Here is a 16,631-nt window from a genome sequence, read left to right as displayed (position 1 = left end):
AATTCTCTTTCTATACATAATACATTGGGTAAAGGAGGAATATAATAAATTTCCATATGGTTGATTTGAATTATACTCAATTCAAATTGAAAATCTCAAATAGCCTGTCAAATGAGACATCAATAAACATTAATTCTCAATTATTTGAACAAATTTATTGTTTATAGTACTAAAATTTCTACATTTTCTCTAGGTGCTATGACTTGTAATTCTGATGTAGCAAATTATTGCCTAAGTGATGGAAAGTTAGCCTAAAATAGATTGTGATCAATTGAGGAATATATGATTACTAAAATATTTATGACATGATATGTTATAGTGTGAGATTTACTATTAGTCACAATTTGGGGTTTATTTTCTCTTTAATTTTATGAGTTGTTTTATCTTTTACTGAAACCCCCAACACTGATAGGGATTTATAAGGAAAAATATTATATTTGTCTGGAATGGGGGAAAATAGCTTTCATGAACAATTGATCAAAAAAGATATGATTGTATTGGAGTACTGTTTAATAAAAAAAATTATGAGTTAACTGATTTATAAAAACATGAAAAGATCCAAATGCATTGAAATAAATGACAAATACAAATATGCATGATTTGGCCTTTAACACATGTAAATGTATATATTCAAGTATATTTACAGATATCTGTGTTACATGTACAGACATGTTGATATTGTATGCATATTTACATATATGTATATTTATATACATATATGGACATATCTGTTGATGACTTTGATGTTTGTACTTACAAATAATAATTAAATTAAATATGTATTAATCTTCTGAGTTTTCACTAATAAGGGCCAAATATTCAATGCCATAATTTGACCTTAAAAAAGCAAAACAGAATTAGGACAACATAAATAATTATTATATTTCTCTAACTTTTCTGATATTTCAGACATGCATGGGACTCAGCTAGAGAAGTGGAGATGGAAAGTGGTTCTTATATAAAAAAAATTAATATGGGGGGCATAAATAACTTAGGATGGGAAGGGGAAGAGGGCCATCAATTATTCCATTTAAAAGAGTGGTTTTTCATTTTTGCTTAAGACTTCCACAGAGCAAATGAATCTTCCCCCTCCAGGGTGATGGTGCCACCCAGAGTCCATTAATGGGGATTACTTACTATCTATCTATCTATCTATCTATCTATCTATCTATCTATCTATCTATCGTCTATCTGTTTGTCTTTCTATCTGTCTGTTTCATTGTAGCCTTGTCTGTGATGTGGGGGAGGGAAAAATAAATAAAATTAAAAAGTAATCAGTGACATGTATAAGAAAACATGATTAACATTGAAAGGACTGTATAATTATTTATTACAGGTAGTTTCTTGGGATGGAAACTTTTTGCTTTATATTGAATTCTCTCTTATGTTCTGTTGTTTTTGAAATTTTCTTTTTATCACTTTTCATCTGAACTAAATTGAATAAAAATATATTAATATATTCTCATTATATAAAAGCATATACTTATATAGACAAATTCATGAGTATATACATATATAAACATAGATAGATAGATAGATAGACAGATAGATGTACATGTGTGAATACATACATACCTATATATACTTGCACATATAAATATATACACTGGACCCAGATGGCTCCAGTGGAGAAACTGATCTTGGTTATTTAGCATAACAACCCCTCACCTAAATCCAATTCAGTTGCATGACATTATAACACCTTCCTGATGTCATGGTTTTCTTTGAGAATGAAGGACAGACAGCAACAATGTCTATATGCACACATACATGCACACACAATACACACATTATGCAATATTGAAATATATGTGCATATAACCTTGTGCACAAATGCATATTTGTATTACATGTTTGTACATATATCAGCAGTGCATAATACATTGTCTGTGAATATATGTGTATATACATGTATTCATGTATGTATGTATTGACCCTGTCTGATCCTGTGTAATTTCACATTGAGACAATGTCTTGAAAGTTGCATAATTCTGCATTTGAGCTCAAAAAAGGGTAAATTCTGAGCCAATTAAAGGCTTAGGAACAGGAGAATTTGACTGACTAATTTGACATGTTTTTTCCCCTAATGAAATTATATGGAAATTGATAGACAAAATAATCTAAATTTCATATCCAGTGATGTATTCCCTTGATGACATTGACTAAACTGAAGGAATTCCTGATCCAACTGAGAATAATCCAGGCTTAAAGTTTGAGATTGATATTGCTAAGAACAAAACAGATATACAAATTTCTGAGTTTGTCTCAGTCTTTTCAAGGACCTAACAAGGTAAATAAATTTTAGAAACTAAATCAGGAATATTTTGAATGTAAGAAGTTTTGGTTTATAGAGGAACAAGAAACAATTTCTATTATAAAGCAAATCCTAAATATCTTTACGTGGAAATTAATAAAAGAGACAAAGAGAGGCAGAGAGACTGAGAGACCAAAACCACATGCACAGATAGAGAAGAGATAGTTTGAGAGACAGATGCATAGAAACAAAGATAGAAAATAGAGAAACTGAAAGACACAAATGTAGTCATACAGGACGAAGAGAGATAATCTTAGGCAGAGAAAATAAGTGTGTGTTTCCCATGTTGTATATGGGGGTTTGTGTGTTTACAAGGAAATCTAAAGGAATCAAATGAATCTCATTTTGTGAAGAAAGAGTGTCAAGGAAAATTCAATGGTTTTGTTTTAGTTTCTAACATTTTCTTTTCCATAGCCTACTCAGTTTTCATTGTCAAAGCCTCAATAATTTGGGCAAAAGATATGTGATGGGACATCATCAAAGAAAAAATCAAGAGATCAAATATGTAAGAAATACTAGATTTGAAGTCAGAGCTCTTGGAATTCTGGGAGTTGGACATAGCAGTTTCTGAATTCTCTTTCGGTTCTTAATCTCTTATACCACAATGAACTTTGAAAGAATATCCCAGTATCTATAGGATGCTTTTTCTGATTCCTTTAAATGTGGTGTCCTCTCTCTGTGATTATTTCAAATTAACATATATTTCTTGCTTGTATATAATTGCATTTTTTCTCACACATGAGACCAAAACTTCTTGAGATTGTCTTTTAGTTTTCCTTGTTACTAAGGAACATAATACACACAATAAATTTTTATTAATATCTTAACTGACTGATTCATCTAATAAATCCATATTGTTAATGATATAACATATTCGTTATTATCTTATTAAATTACTTTCTTTCTATTAGATTTTGGATTATCTGACACTGATTTTTCACAGATTGTGATATCTATTCCCAAAAGAAAATGGAATCTTGAAGAAACAGAACATTTAATTTTTTAATTACAATTTCAGAATAGTGACAAAATTGTAGCAGATGTTCAATAAAAGCTCTTTGATTAGAATAGAATGGAATATAATATAACTGAAAATAATATTAATGGTCATAGTTTTTTTTTTTTGCAAAACTTCAATCATTGATAATGCATCAAATTTCCCTTCAAATCTAGTCCACCTGATTCTTATAATTTAAGGATAGATATGTCAGTCCTCTTGAAGTTTCTGTCCAAAATATATGTGAAAACAAATAAACAAACAACGTAGCCTATGTGTCCAATTATCTGTGAACATCTCAGCAGTAGAATTCTTCATCCGGCTCTTTTTTTTCCTTCTTTGTAAACTTAAGATGAATTTTGTAGAAGAAAGGTGAATCATTTAAGGTCTTTTTGCATGTTCCAAAACACATCACAATGTTATTTACCAACAAGACCTTAGTGACTTCTTAGACTATTAATTTATAGTGCCAGGGTCTCTGGACATTGAATCATTGTAATTTGAAAAAAACTTATTTTCTTTAATAATAAAGACACATATTTTATTATTTTATAATAATGCCAGCGACTAACATTTTTATCATACTTACTGTAAACTAAATATGGCACTTAGGACTTTATAATTATTATCTCATTTAAATCTAACAACAACTCTGGGTTGTAACTGTTAATATTATCTCCATTTTACAAAGTTGGCAACTGAAACACACAGAATTTAAATGACTTTTCAAAGTGTGATGTTCTTCATGACTTCAGGCATAAATCTTTATCCATTGAACCACATAGATTTTATTCATTTTAAAAATCAGAAAATCATTGTAAGTTCTGACTTTTATTTAAGGCAAACATTGTTCTCATCAAGGAAAGGTAGAATATTATATTAGAGTATTTTAATCAATTTTTCCTCTTTCCTGTTCATGAAGAAATAGTGCTTGATTTGAAATCATAGAGGTTCACTGACTCCATCTTGCCACACCCTTTTTGATTTACTAATGCATTGTTTTTCCATTAAAGCCACATCTGACTATCCATCTCTCCCTTCCCCTTACATATAGTGTGCTTTCTCTTTGAAAAAGGAAAAGAAAATTATGGGGAAAAAAATTAACACAGCAACCACATCTGACAGTATATGCAATATCCTGTCCCCATATTGCAAAAAAAAAAATACAGAAAATCAAGTTTTTATTTTGTTTAAGATCAATTCTGGGATCATGACTGGTAAAATACATTGTACAACATTTAATTTGATTTCTTCGTAGCATCAGCAATCTAGAGGAAAGGAAGGACCATAGACATCTTAGATTCTAACATTTTCACTTTATAAATTAGGAGAACGTAGTCCAAGGAAATCATATAAATGACTAAAACGTTAAAAGTAGAAAATATTTAATAAATCAACCAAATTGATTTTAATTTTTAATTTAACTTCATTTTTTTCAAATTATATGTTATAAATGTTTTCAACATTCATCCACTTGTATATTTATAAGTTGCACATTTTTCTATTACTCTCCCTTCCCACACCCTCCACTCAGCAGCAAACAGTATTGTATACTTTTGTTTTTAACATGTATATTTATCAGTCATTTTGTGTATAAGGAATAATGGGGAAAGAAAAAAAAAACAGAGGATAGGAGAGGAAAATATAATTTCTTTTTTTAATTTATTTTTTATTCTCATTTTGTACAAATGTTTTTCTTTACATTAATAAAATATACTTGTTTGCAAGTAAACAAAATACCCCTCCCCCCATGAATACAGATAGATTTGCTTGGGCAAAAAAGTAAATGGGGGAGAAAAAAATTAAAATTAAAAAAATAATAGTAATAATTGTAGGTATGGCCAGGTGGTGCAATGGACGAAGCACCAGCCGTGGAGCCACGGGCACCCGAGTCCATATGCAGCCTCGTAATCCCAATAATCACCCAGCAATGTGACATGCAAGCTACCCGATCCCCACTGCCCCGCAAAAACCAAAAAGAAGAAAAAAAAGACCCAAAATAAAATAAAATAGTAATAATAGTAGGGGTGGCTGGGGGGCAGACAGAGCATTGGCCCTTGAGCCAGGAGCACCTGGGTCCGAATCTGGCCCCAGACACCCAAAGATCACCCCGCCATGTGGCTCCAGGCAGGCCACCCAGCCCCACTTGCCCTGTATCCTCCCCCAAACAATCATAACAAAAAATGTGCTTGAGTCTTTCTTCCAACACCAACAACTCTGTCCTGGGTGGATCACATTCTTTATGATAAGTCCATCACAAAAGCTACTTCCATATTTTTCCAACATTGCCATTGCTGATCGCAGCTCCCTCCTTTCGTATTTCTCCACTACCATGTACTATATTTTCTCTCTCCTTTCACTCTGACTCTGCCATAGGGTAGCTGAGTGGCGCAGCAGCAGACAGATCCCTGGTCCTGGGGCCAAGAAGCCCTGAGCCCCCATACCACCCCTTAGGCCCAGAATCCACCTGGCCCTATGGTCCTGGGCAGGCCTTCCAATCCCAGCCCCTTGCAAGAAGTAAAAAAAGAAAATGTGTTATATCTGACCACTCTCCCGCCATGGTCCATCCTCTCCTCCTTTATTCACAGCCCCACCCTTCCCCCTGCTCCCCCCTCCTTCTTACTCCAATTGTCTATACCCCATTAAGTATATTTGTTGTTTCCTCTCCTAGCCACCTCTGATGAGAGCAAAGGTTCCCTCATTCCCCCTTGCCTCCACCCCTTCCATATCATTGCAATAGCTCATTGTAATAAAGAAAAATCTTATTATGTAAAATAGCTTGGACTACCCCCCTCTCCTTTTTCCCTCTCCCATTCCACTTCCCTTTTTTTCTTATTGACTCCATTTTTACACCATATTTTATCTTCGAATTCAGCTTTCTCCTGTGCTTCAACTATAAAAGCTCCCTCTACCTGCTCTATTAACTGAGATGGTTCATATGAATATTATCAGTATCATTTTTCTATACATGCAGTTCATTCTCCTTAAGTCCCTCATATTTCCCCCCTCTCCTCCAATCTCCATGCTTCACCTGAGTCCTGTATCTGAAGATCAAACCTTCTGTTCAGCTCTGGCCATTCCAAAAGGAACCTTTGAAATTCCCCTGGTTCATTGAAAGTCCATCTTTTTCCCTGGAAGAGGGCATTCAGCCTTGCTGGGTAGTTCATTCTTGGCTGCATTCTAAGGTCTTTTGCCTTCCGGTATATTGTATTCCAAACCCTAGGAGCTTCCAATGTAGCTGTTGCTAAGTCCTGTGTGATCCTGACTGCAGCTCCACGATATTTGAACTGTGTCCTTCTGGCTGCTTGTAATATTTTCTCTTTGATTTGGGAGTTCTGGAACTTGGCTATAATATTCCTGGGGGTTGGTTTTTTGGGATCTCTTTCTGGGGGGATCGGTGGATTCTCTCCATTTCTATTTTGCCCTGTGCTTCTAGAATTATCAGGGAAATTTTCCTGTAGTGATTCTTTGAAAATGATGTCAAGGCTCTTTTCCTGATCATGACTTTCAGGTATTCCAATAATTTTCAAATTATCTTTCCTAAATCTGTTTTCCATATCAGTTGTTTTTTCAATGAGATATTTCACATTTTCTTCTAATTTTTCATTTTTTTGGTTTTGAAGTATTGATTCCTGATTTCTGGTAATTTCATCAATCTCCCTGATTTCTATTCTTTGTCTGAAGGATTTATTCTCCTCAGAGAGTTTTCTTATCTCTTTTTCCATCTGGCGTATTTTGCTTTTTAAAGCATTCTTCTCCTCAATAACTTTTTGAACTGTTTTATCCATTTGACCTAAGCTGGTTTTTAGCATGCTATTTTCTTCAGCATTTTTTTGGATTTCCTTGACTAAGCTGCTGACTTCATTTTCATGTTTTTCCTGCATCTCTCCTTTCTTTCCACAGTTTTTCTTCTAACTCTATCATTTGATTTTCAAAGTCTTTTTTGAGCTCTATCATAGTCTGAGCCCAATTTCTGTTTTTCTTGGAGTCTTTAGATGCAGGAGCTTGTGCTTCTTCATCTTCAGACTGAGTATTTTGATCCTTCTTGGTCTCATTTGCAAAATATTTCTCAATGGTCTTCCTCTTGTTTCTTTGTTTGTTTATTTTCCCAGCCTAAGCCTGTTTTTGGGGGGTGCTTCCTGAGCTTTTGGGACACTCCCACAAGGGTCTCAGTGTGTGAGGCTCTGTCCTCCCTCCTGGTCTGTGAATGACCATAAGCGCCGCCCCTCTGCCACGGGGCTGAGGTGGGGGGGCCCTGTTGTTCTATGGGGGTCCTAGACTGGGATCAGGATCTGAATGTGGTCAGAGCCCCAGAGTCCTGTTCCAGGGGCAGAGAACAGAGCTCTTCAGTCTCTCTTCACTCCCCTCCCTCAGCTCAATGGGCTCATGCCCTGGGGGCTCCTGCTTACTGGCTCCGCCTGCTTCTGTTTCCTGGATCTGGGCTGGGGAAAAGACCAAGCTGCTAGCTGTGTGCCCTGGGGGCTGGGCTCCACTTGCTTGCTCTGGCAGAGGTCCCCTGCTGTTCCCCCACTTTGTGCCCGGTGCTCCCTGGGGTGAAGCTCAGGAAACTCCTCCGCTTCTGTGAGCCTGGGCTCCCAGTGCCCTGGGGCTGCCTCTGGGAGGCTGAAGTTCTTTCACTCTGGTGGACCACCCCTCTGGCGGCCGCCCCTCCGATGCTGGGGAGCAGAGCCTTTCTGCTCTTTTCTAGGTTACCTTGAGTAGGAGAACTGCCTCACTGGATCTTTGTGGGTTCTGTCTCTGGAAAGTTTAGTTAGAGTTCTTAGTTTATGAGTTTTTAACAGAGAGCTCCTAAGACTGGATCCCTTCATGTAGCAATCTTGGCTCCGCCCCCCTATAATTTCTTTTTAAAAAGTGAACAAAGGCTGGTTAGGTGGAGCAGTGGATAGATTACTGCCCCTCGAATGAAGGGGACCTGAATTGAAATCCAATCTCATGCACTTAATAATGACCTTGCCTTGGGCAAGTCACTTCACCCCATAACACTGCAAAAAAGGTGAACAAAGTGTCCATTCAGATGCTATTGTTTCTTTGTTTATTTTAATTTGGTTGCTTCTTTTTGTTTTGTTTTCTAGGTATGAGAATTATATGTTCCATAACAGACTTTCCAGTTTTACCATAGATCTCTGAACTGTTGAGAGGAGTTGCATCCATCATAGGGTAGTAAATTCTTGGCTAGAGTCCAAGCTCTTCTGCCCTCTGAAATATGTTACTCAGGTCCTCCGGTACTTCAGTATTGAAGCTAAGTCCTGTGTAAGTCTTATTGTGTTTCCTTTGATTTAAATCACTACTTTTTTGTTGTTTGCAGTATTTTGTCCTTTATTTGTGAATTCTGTAATTTAGCTATGGTCATCCTTGGATGTTTTATTCTAGTGTCTCTTTCTGGAGGTGTTCTGTGTATTTTTTTTTCTTTGCAAGGCAGCAAGGTTAAGTTACTTGCATAAAGTTGTCCAGCTGGCTAATTATTAAATTTCTGAGATCACACTTGAACTCAGAACTTCGTGACTCCAGGGATTTTCTCCTTCTCTCCCCTCCCCTCCCCTCCCCTCCCCTCCCCTCCCCTCCCCTCTGCTCTTCTCTTCTTTTTTGGATCTAGCAGATTTGGACAGTGTTCCCTGATAATTTCCTAAAATATTTTTTCCAGCCTCTCTTTTAGATAAACTTTCTGGTAATTCATAAATTATTTCTCCTTAATCTATTTTCCAGGTTGCTTATTTTTCCTAAAGGGTGCTTCTTGTCTTTTTCAAGTTTTTCAGCCTTTTTCTTTGCTTCATGTAATCTTGTAGTCTCACGAATTTCTATTTTTCCAATTCTTACTTTTGGAGTTTTATTTTCTTCAATTAACTTTTGTGTTTACTTTACTTTTGTTTATTAATTTTTTGCTGAGTTGCATTCCTTTACATATTGGTTGATTTTATTTGTACATGAGTTACATTCTTTTTCTAGCTTTGTTTGTTTTTAACTTTTAGAAGATTTGATTTCTTTTATCAGTTTTCCATAACTCTCCTGCATGACTTTCATTTCATTTTTTCAATTTTTCTCCTTCTTTTCTTCTTTGGTATTTAAGTTCTTTTTTAAATGCTTCTATGAGATTTTGGATTTGTAACCAATTCATGGATTCCTTTGAGACTTTCCAAGTAGGTATTTTTTCACTGCTTTCTTCTTCTGAGGTGACATTTTTGTCATCTTTACTGCTTTATATCTTTCTATGGTTAACACGCTTTTAGCTTTTTTTACTCAGTTTGAATGTTTGCATTCTGCTCCTAGGATTTAGGGAGTATAGACTTAAGCTTCTTATATTGGTGCTGAGTTCTGATTCCTTGATCACTGGGGCTCACCAAGGTGCTGCTTAAGCAGCCCAGGAGCTGCATTTGCAGAGGTTTGCTTGCTCTTTTATGTCCAGACTCTGTCTATGCAGTAGTTTGTTCTTAACCCAATTCTGTATTTTCCCCCAGTGTTCCTAGGGTTCAGACTTTGTTTGGGGGGGTAGAGTTCCCTTCCTGCTGGACTGGGACCTATGCTGTTGTTAAACTGTTGAGACCTGAAATGCAAGGTTGCTAAAAGCCTTCTCCCTGCTTTCCTGCCTAACTAGGTTTTCCCCCCTTCCCCTAAAGAGATAGATGATCACTGAAGATCCTCCATGATGTCTACAGTTGAAAACTTGTTTTGATCTTGTTTTCTTTTGGTGGGATCTGTAGCTTTAATGTCTGTATAGCGGTTTCATTTAGCATTGTGTGGGAAAAGATCCAGGAGCAAGCTATCTTCACATTATTTTCTTGGATCCACCCAGAAGTTCAGGACCATTCCTTTAAACTGTATTCAACCCTTTAACTATCCTTAGAGAAATACTCTTCTCAAGTTACAAGTGTCATCTTCCCTTACAGGGATGGATACAATTTCAAATTATTGACTAGTGTTTCACCCCTACCCCCTTTTCCATTGAACTTTTCATGCATCTTTTCAGTCAAATATCAGTAGTACAAGGTAAGATATATGTATGTATATATATATATATATATATATATATATATATATATATATATATATATATATACTATTTGTGTTTGAACTGTGATACAGAATTTTGAAATCATAGTAGTCAGTCTGATCAGCCAGAGTCAGTCTCAGCTACCTGTTTCAAACATAGTGAAGTCACTTTGTTCTTCTTCCATAACAAAGGACAAGTACCAGTCAATTATTATCAAATTTTCTATTCAGCTTTGGTCTATTTTATCAAAAAAATTTAGAGGTTCTCTATTGCATGGAAAATGCATCTTTTCACCTGACTGATTATGCTCAATTTTTCAGGGTAGCTAATTTTTGGTGGTAATCCAAGTTCTCTTGCCCTTCAAAATATTATATTCCAGATATTTTGATCCTTTAATCTTGAAGCTGGTAAATGCTGTGACATTCTTATTGGGGTGCTTTTGCATTTAAAATGCTTCTGTTTGGCTGCTTGCAGTAATTTCTCCATTAGTTAAAATTTCTGGAATTTGACTGAGAGTCCATGGAGTTTTTATCCTGGTGTCTCTGGATGAGATCTGTGTATTCTTTCAAGGATTATTTTGTCTTCTTCTTCTAATATAATATGAGATTTCCATGGTAATTCCCTCAAATATCTTTTGCAGGCTACTTTTTTGATTTAGGCTTTGGGTAGACTGATAATTTATCAAATTATATCTTGATCTGTTTTTTCAGGTTAATTATTTGTTTATTTTTTTCTAACAGGTACACTACATTTTCTTCAATTTTTTCAGCCTTTTGACTTTGATAAAATCTTAATAATTCATAGTTATCACTTTCTATTTGTCCAAGTCTAAATTTTACAATTCTATTTTTTTAGTTAGCTTTGTCAGTTTCCTTTCCAGTTGGATAATTTTACTTATAAATAAGTTTTTTTCATTTTCAAGTTGATTATTTTTTATCTTTTTTTGTTTGTTCTTATTCTTTTTTTTTTCAGTAACAAAAGACACAGAACAGATCTTAATTTGATGCATTTCCAAAAATGCATTTTGCCCATCCTGCCACTTCTTGGAGTGTGGAGTTATAGGGCAAGAGGAACCAAAAATTAAATTAAAAGATTTATCTAAAAAAATATAAACAGCCTCCCTGAAAGAAAGATGATGGTAAGATTTTAGAGTTCCAGTTTTCTAGGGGAGAGACAAGGTCTCTTTACTTCTGGGCACTAAAAAGTTATTCTCCAAGCCTAGAAGTCCCAAACACTCATGGCAATATAGTCAAACTTATTTGCTTCCTCATTCCCAGCCGCATGGAAAAAGTCTTTACCAATGTTGTCCCTACCCCTGTTCAGTTGGCCAGGTTGTCTTGAACATATTCAAAAATGGAATTTTTAGTTCAAGGAATCACCATTTTGAGAATGAATCATGACTAAGTAGAAGCCAAGTCTCCAAGTATTTGCTTCCCGCGAGCCTAGGCCAAGATCTGGGATGGGTTAGGGTACCAGTGTATCTAATCCTGGGCTTCCCAAATGATCAAATCAGAACAATAGAAACAAGAACAAGTAAGTGTTGATGGAAGATCGTGAGATGCTTATGATGAGTAGGGAGCATAAGGAGTAGAGGACATTTGACAGTTGTGAGAATTTCTGGGACAGCAGTCTATGGGGCTTGACTACCATCCACCCATGAATAATCTTCCTTGGCCATCTTTCCTTATTTCCTCCAGCCTTAGGATGGGGAAGTAAAGAGCACATATAAGTTCAGTCCTTCTCTCCCAGCTCCCTAGTGCCTGTATCATAGAGTCTCTGAGAAACAGGCAGCAGGATAAAAGGAAACTGTTTTGAGACTTGCCATGTAGATAATTTTCTATTACTTCCTTCTTCTGAAATGGCATTTTTTCCTTATCTGAATGGAAACTTTCTCTGATTAGCACTGCTTTTTGCTCCTGGGTTTAGGGAGTATAGACACAAACATTTTGCGATGGGACTGGGAACTGGTTTCTGGTTTATCGTTTGCCAAGGTGTTGCCTTTGCAGAAGTGTGATTCCTTCTTTATGTCCAGGCTTTACCTAGGAAATGCTTTGTTCCCACCCAGTCCTGTCTGGTACCCCAGTGATGCCAGGGCTCAGACTTTCTCTTGGATTAGGACCCTCTCTGCTGGCCTGCTATCTAGATGAACCAGGATCAGGGCTGTTGTCTATTTGCTGCAACCTGGCCTGTTTTCTAGCTGCCTGGACTTTGGCTGCTATCCAGCTATTTGGACCTATACTTCTTTCTATCTGCCAGGACCTGGGCTAAGCTGTGGGTAGAAGACTCATGCTGGTTTTTCTGGTTTCCCACTGAAATGTTTCCCCTTTCCCCCCTAACAGACAGACCTTCACTGAAAATCTTCCATGATATCTACAATGCAGTACTTGTTTTGATTTTTTTTTTTTTTGCTGGGGTCTGTAGCTTTAATATCTGTCTAGAGGCTTCATTTAATATTTTCTAGGAAAAATTCTTGAAGCATGCTAGCTTCATGAGGCCATCTTTGCTCTGCCCCAGAAGTCCAACAAACATTTATTAAGTTCCTACTATGTGAGTATAAACTAAAAATTCTGAGGATTAAAAGAAATAAATCATGCAGTCCAAGACTTCAAGGAACCTACATTCAACTAAAGGGAATATGCAAATATGCAGGTGAGAAAAAAATACATGGGATAGGATGGTCAATGCAAAGTAATCTAAGAGAATAATTCCAAAAGTAAAGGATCGAATAGGACTTGGGAGAAAAGCAGATTCCTGTCCTCCTATATCTAACAAAGAAAAAGAGGTTCAGAATACAAAATGTATAGTTCTTTAGATAAGTTCGTACCTCCTTTGAAATATATCACAACAATTCTATGAGATTGGTGCTATTATTTCCATTTTAATAATAATAATAATAATAATTAATAATAATACTAGTAATAATGATTTTCCTTCATTATTGAAGAAGATCATGACATCAGGGAAGTAATGCCATGACAAGCACATAAATTGGATTTGAGTAAGGCAGGGTTTGTGCTAAGTCCCCAGTCTCACTTTTTCCTCCAGAGTCATCTGGGTCCAGAGGACAGATATGATTCAGGATGAATGGAGATGGCCCTGCATTCAGGGCCATGATAGTTAAGTGATTTGCCCAAGGTCACACAGCTAATAAGTAACAGAGGTTATATTCGATCTCCGGTCCTCCTGAATCTAAGGCCAGTGTCTCCATTGTATAAATGGGGAATTGAGTATCAGAAAGTATAAGTAATAGACATGGTATCACATGGATGCTAAGGATCTGGGAAAGAATATGATATAAATTTTAGCATTCCATCTACTATGCTAAATATTCATGATAATTATTTATTGAATGAAGAGTGAAGAAATTAATGTCCACCTGTGCTTCAGTACCATTATCTGAAGAAGAATTCTTCCCCTGAATATCATATTCTTTTCTGTTAAATAAATATTGTTGACTCACAAAAACAAAAACAAAAAAGTTTAATTATGCACAGTATTTTCTGACTTCAGAATTAGAGAGTAGGAAATATAAGAGGCATAATTAGGACACATCTGAAACCAGAGTCAATGTTTTTATTTCTATATTTTTTCCTAACTTACATTATTCTTATTTTTTCCTGATCTGCTTACCTTTTCTCTTCTCAAGTTTGTTGCCAGGTTGGTGATTTTCTATATTTATTATATATCATTGCATGGCAATATCACAATGCATTCATAAAATTTGCTTAGTTCAACCATTATATGATTGATTTGGATCAATGTTGTTTCTTTGTAACTTTCATAAAATAGGTGGCCTTAGATATTTTGATATACTTGGTTTTCTTAAAGTATTTTTTGACTATTTCAGATAAATGTCAAACTGCCATCCAATCTTTCCATTTATTTACACAGAGATGAATGAAAACTTTGTGAGGAAAAGGAATGATTCTTTCATTACTTCTTAATGCTTCAAGGGCTTTCCTTCTTCACATTTACCAAAAGGAAACCAGCTGGTTGGAGAATGCAGCCAAAGGAGATTTATTCTCTGTTTATAGACAGTTCATTCTTGACTTTTCTTTGATCAATATTTTCTTGACTTATCAATAAATTTTGATGTCCATTTCTTTCAAAAGAAGTACCTACTTCCCACACCTATTTTAAAAAATTCACTAATAGGTTAATTGGCTTATAGCAAGGCCATACATAAACTGAGGTATTCACTGAGTAGGTGCCAGGAAGTCCTGGGGCTATGACTTACAACCCTGTACTTCCCAATTGACAGATTCTAATTTCAGAGAAAAGTAAACTTCTCACTCATAGATCATTCTAAACCAACCTTTTTGTGTAAAGAACAAAATTAGAAACATAAGTATAGACAACCTGAATAATCTCTATATGTGATGTCCTCCCTTTCTTAAGAACACAAAGGAATTCCACCCTTTTAAAAGGCACTTGGCATCTCGAACATGCTGTTCTATGGCTGGGAGATACTTAATAAAGGAAAGTAAAGAAACATGATGAACCTTCACAGAAACTCTGAATGCTGCTCCTTTTGTCATGGACATTTTTTTTTAAAAAGTACTTTTACAACAAAAGTTAAGAAATTTACTATGCTAATGTCTTATTCAATTTGGTTATCTCTAGTGTTTGTTTTCATTCATATCTGATTCTTCTCTCACAATATGTTGAATTTCGATCTATGTTAAATATAGTTAACAAAAGTAGAGCCTATATCATATTGCTTTCAGTCAGAGGGAAGGGGGAGCAAAGGGAGGGAAGAAGAAAAATTGAAAAACTCAAAACCTTGCCAAAAATGTTTGGTAAAAATTGCCATTGTATGTAATGGAAAAACAAATAAAATATTTACATTAATAAAAAGAAATTTATTCTATTGGAAAAAACTCTACTATTATCCTTATTTAGAAGATCTGTGCCTACATTTCTTAAATACCATTCAATAATATTAACTATTATTATCCAAATTGTAAATACTACCAAAATTAATATTCATTATTATTAATTCTATTATATTTTATGTAATAATAGTAATGAGTATGAAGAATATTGAAGAAATATTTTTAAAAATATTTTTAAAAGATAGCTTGATGTTGAATGTGCTTTAAATAATTGCCCCAATAAATTTATTCACAATAATAAGATATTTATTGCTTATATTTTGATAGAAAATCTCTGAGAACTTTTTTATTACTATTATAGAAAAATGATGAATTTATATTCTTTTTAGTTATTATCTAATATAAAATTATATGCAAATAAAATATTATGAACAATACAGTATAGCTTAAAATTTGGGGGGTTTTCTAAGAATTTCAATTCTTCTTTCCCAAATTTCAAATATTAAACTATGTCAAGGTTTTGGAATCACTAAACATTATGAATGAAAATCATATCTCAGGATCACTAGCATCTGAGCTCAAAACCCATATTTGGCATATATTGGGTAAGTAACACTGGTCAAATCAATAAACAATGATCCAAATCAATGATACAAAAAAAAAATCATTTCACCACCATTTTAAAAATTGCTAGCACTCCATGGACTGATTTAATAGAATGTTGTAGGTGTCCTTAGAGTTATAGATGTAGATTCTTCTGATATCAGTGAGACAGCACAGTCTTTCAGTAACACTGGATAGACCATCAGAATGACAAGTATTTTGGTGCCTATTTTGTTACAGTACAGTATAACTAACTTATCTTCTGATTGTCTAACCATAAGATTGAATTATCCTCCTCAGTTTTACAACCATAATTCATAATGACCCCAAAACTTTGCTTTCTTGGTCACTGTCCATTGGATCATAGGAATAATGTCACTGAATTGTTAATCAGAATAATTTATGGAAAGGGACCATGAGAGTATCTGATCATCATGAAATCTTCAATTTTGGATCTTTATTAATGAAAACATTCTTGCTAAATGCTTTCACTCTGGTCCTTCAGAATTAAACCTCAGTTGATACAATATAAATGTTCGTTGCTATCCCTCTTAATCATGGTCCCAGATGTGAGAACCAAAACAATAGAACCAGAGACAGATTCCATTATTCCTAGTTGGGTTAGTCAGGTTACTCAGACCTGCTTTGATGTCTCTATAGTTTTTCAAAATGATTTTTTTTGTGATCTTGAGGACACTCAGCTAAGAGCATCTAAGGCCCACCAAGAGGCAGGGACTAGCACAAGTGGTTGGTGACTCACCTCATGGCAGATCCAAATGAATTCTAAAATACAGCCAGGAGCTTTATAACTGCTGCATCTTTAGGATATGATATTAGAGTTGACATTACCATGGCTGCCAGTCCCAAATTTGTCCT

This window comes from Macrotis lagotis, chromosome 1, assembly GCF_037893015.1.
Source record: "Macrotis lagotis isolate mMagLag1 chromosome 1, bilby.v1.9.chrom.fasta, whole genome shotgun sequence".
Taxonomy (NCBI): domain Eukaryota; kingdom Metazoa; phylum Chordata; class Mammalia; order Peramelemorphia; family Peramelidae; genus Macrotis; species Macrotis lagotis.
The sequence above is the reverse complement of the archived record's forward strand: the minus strand, read 5'-3'. Positions refer to the sequence as shown.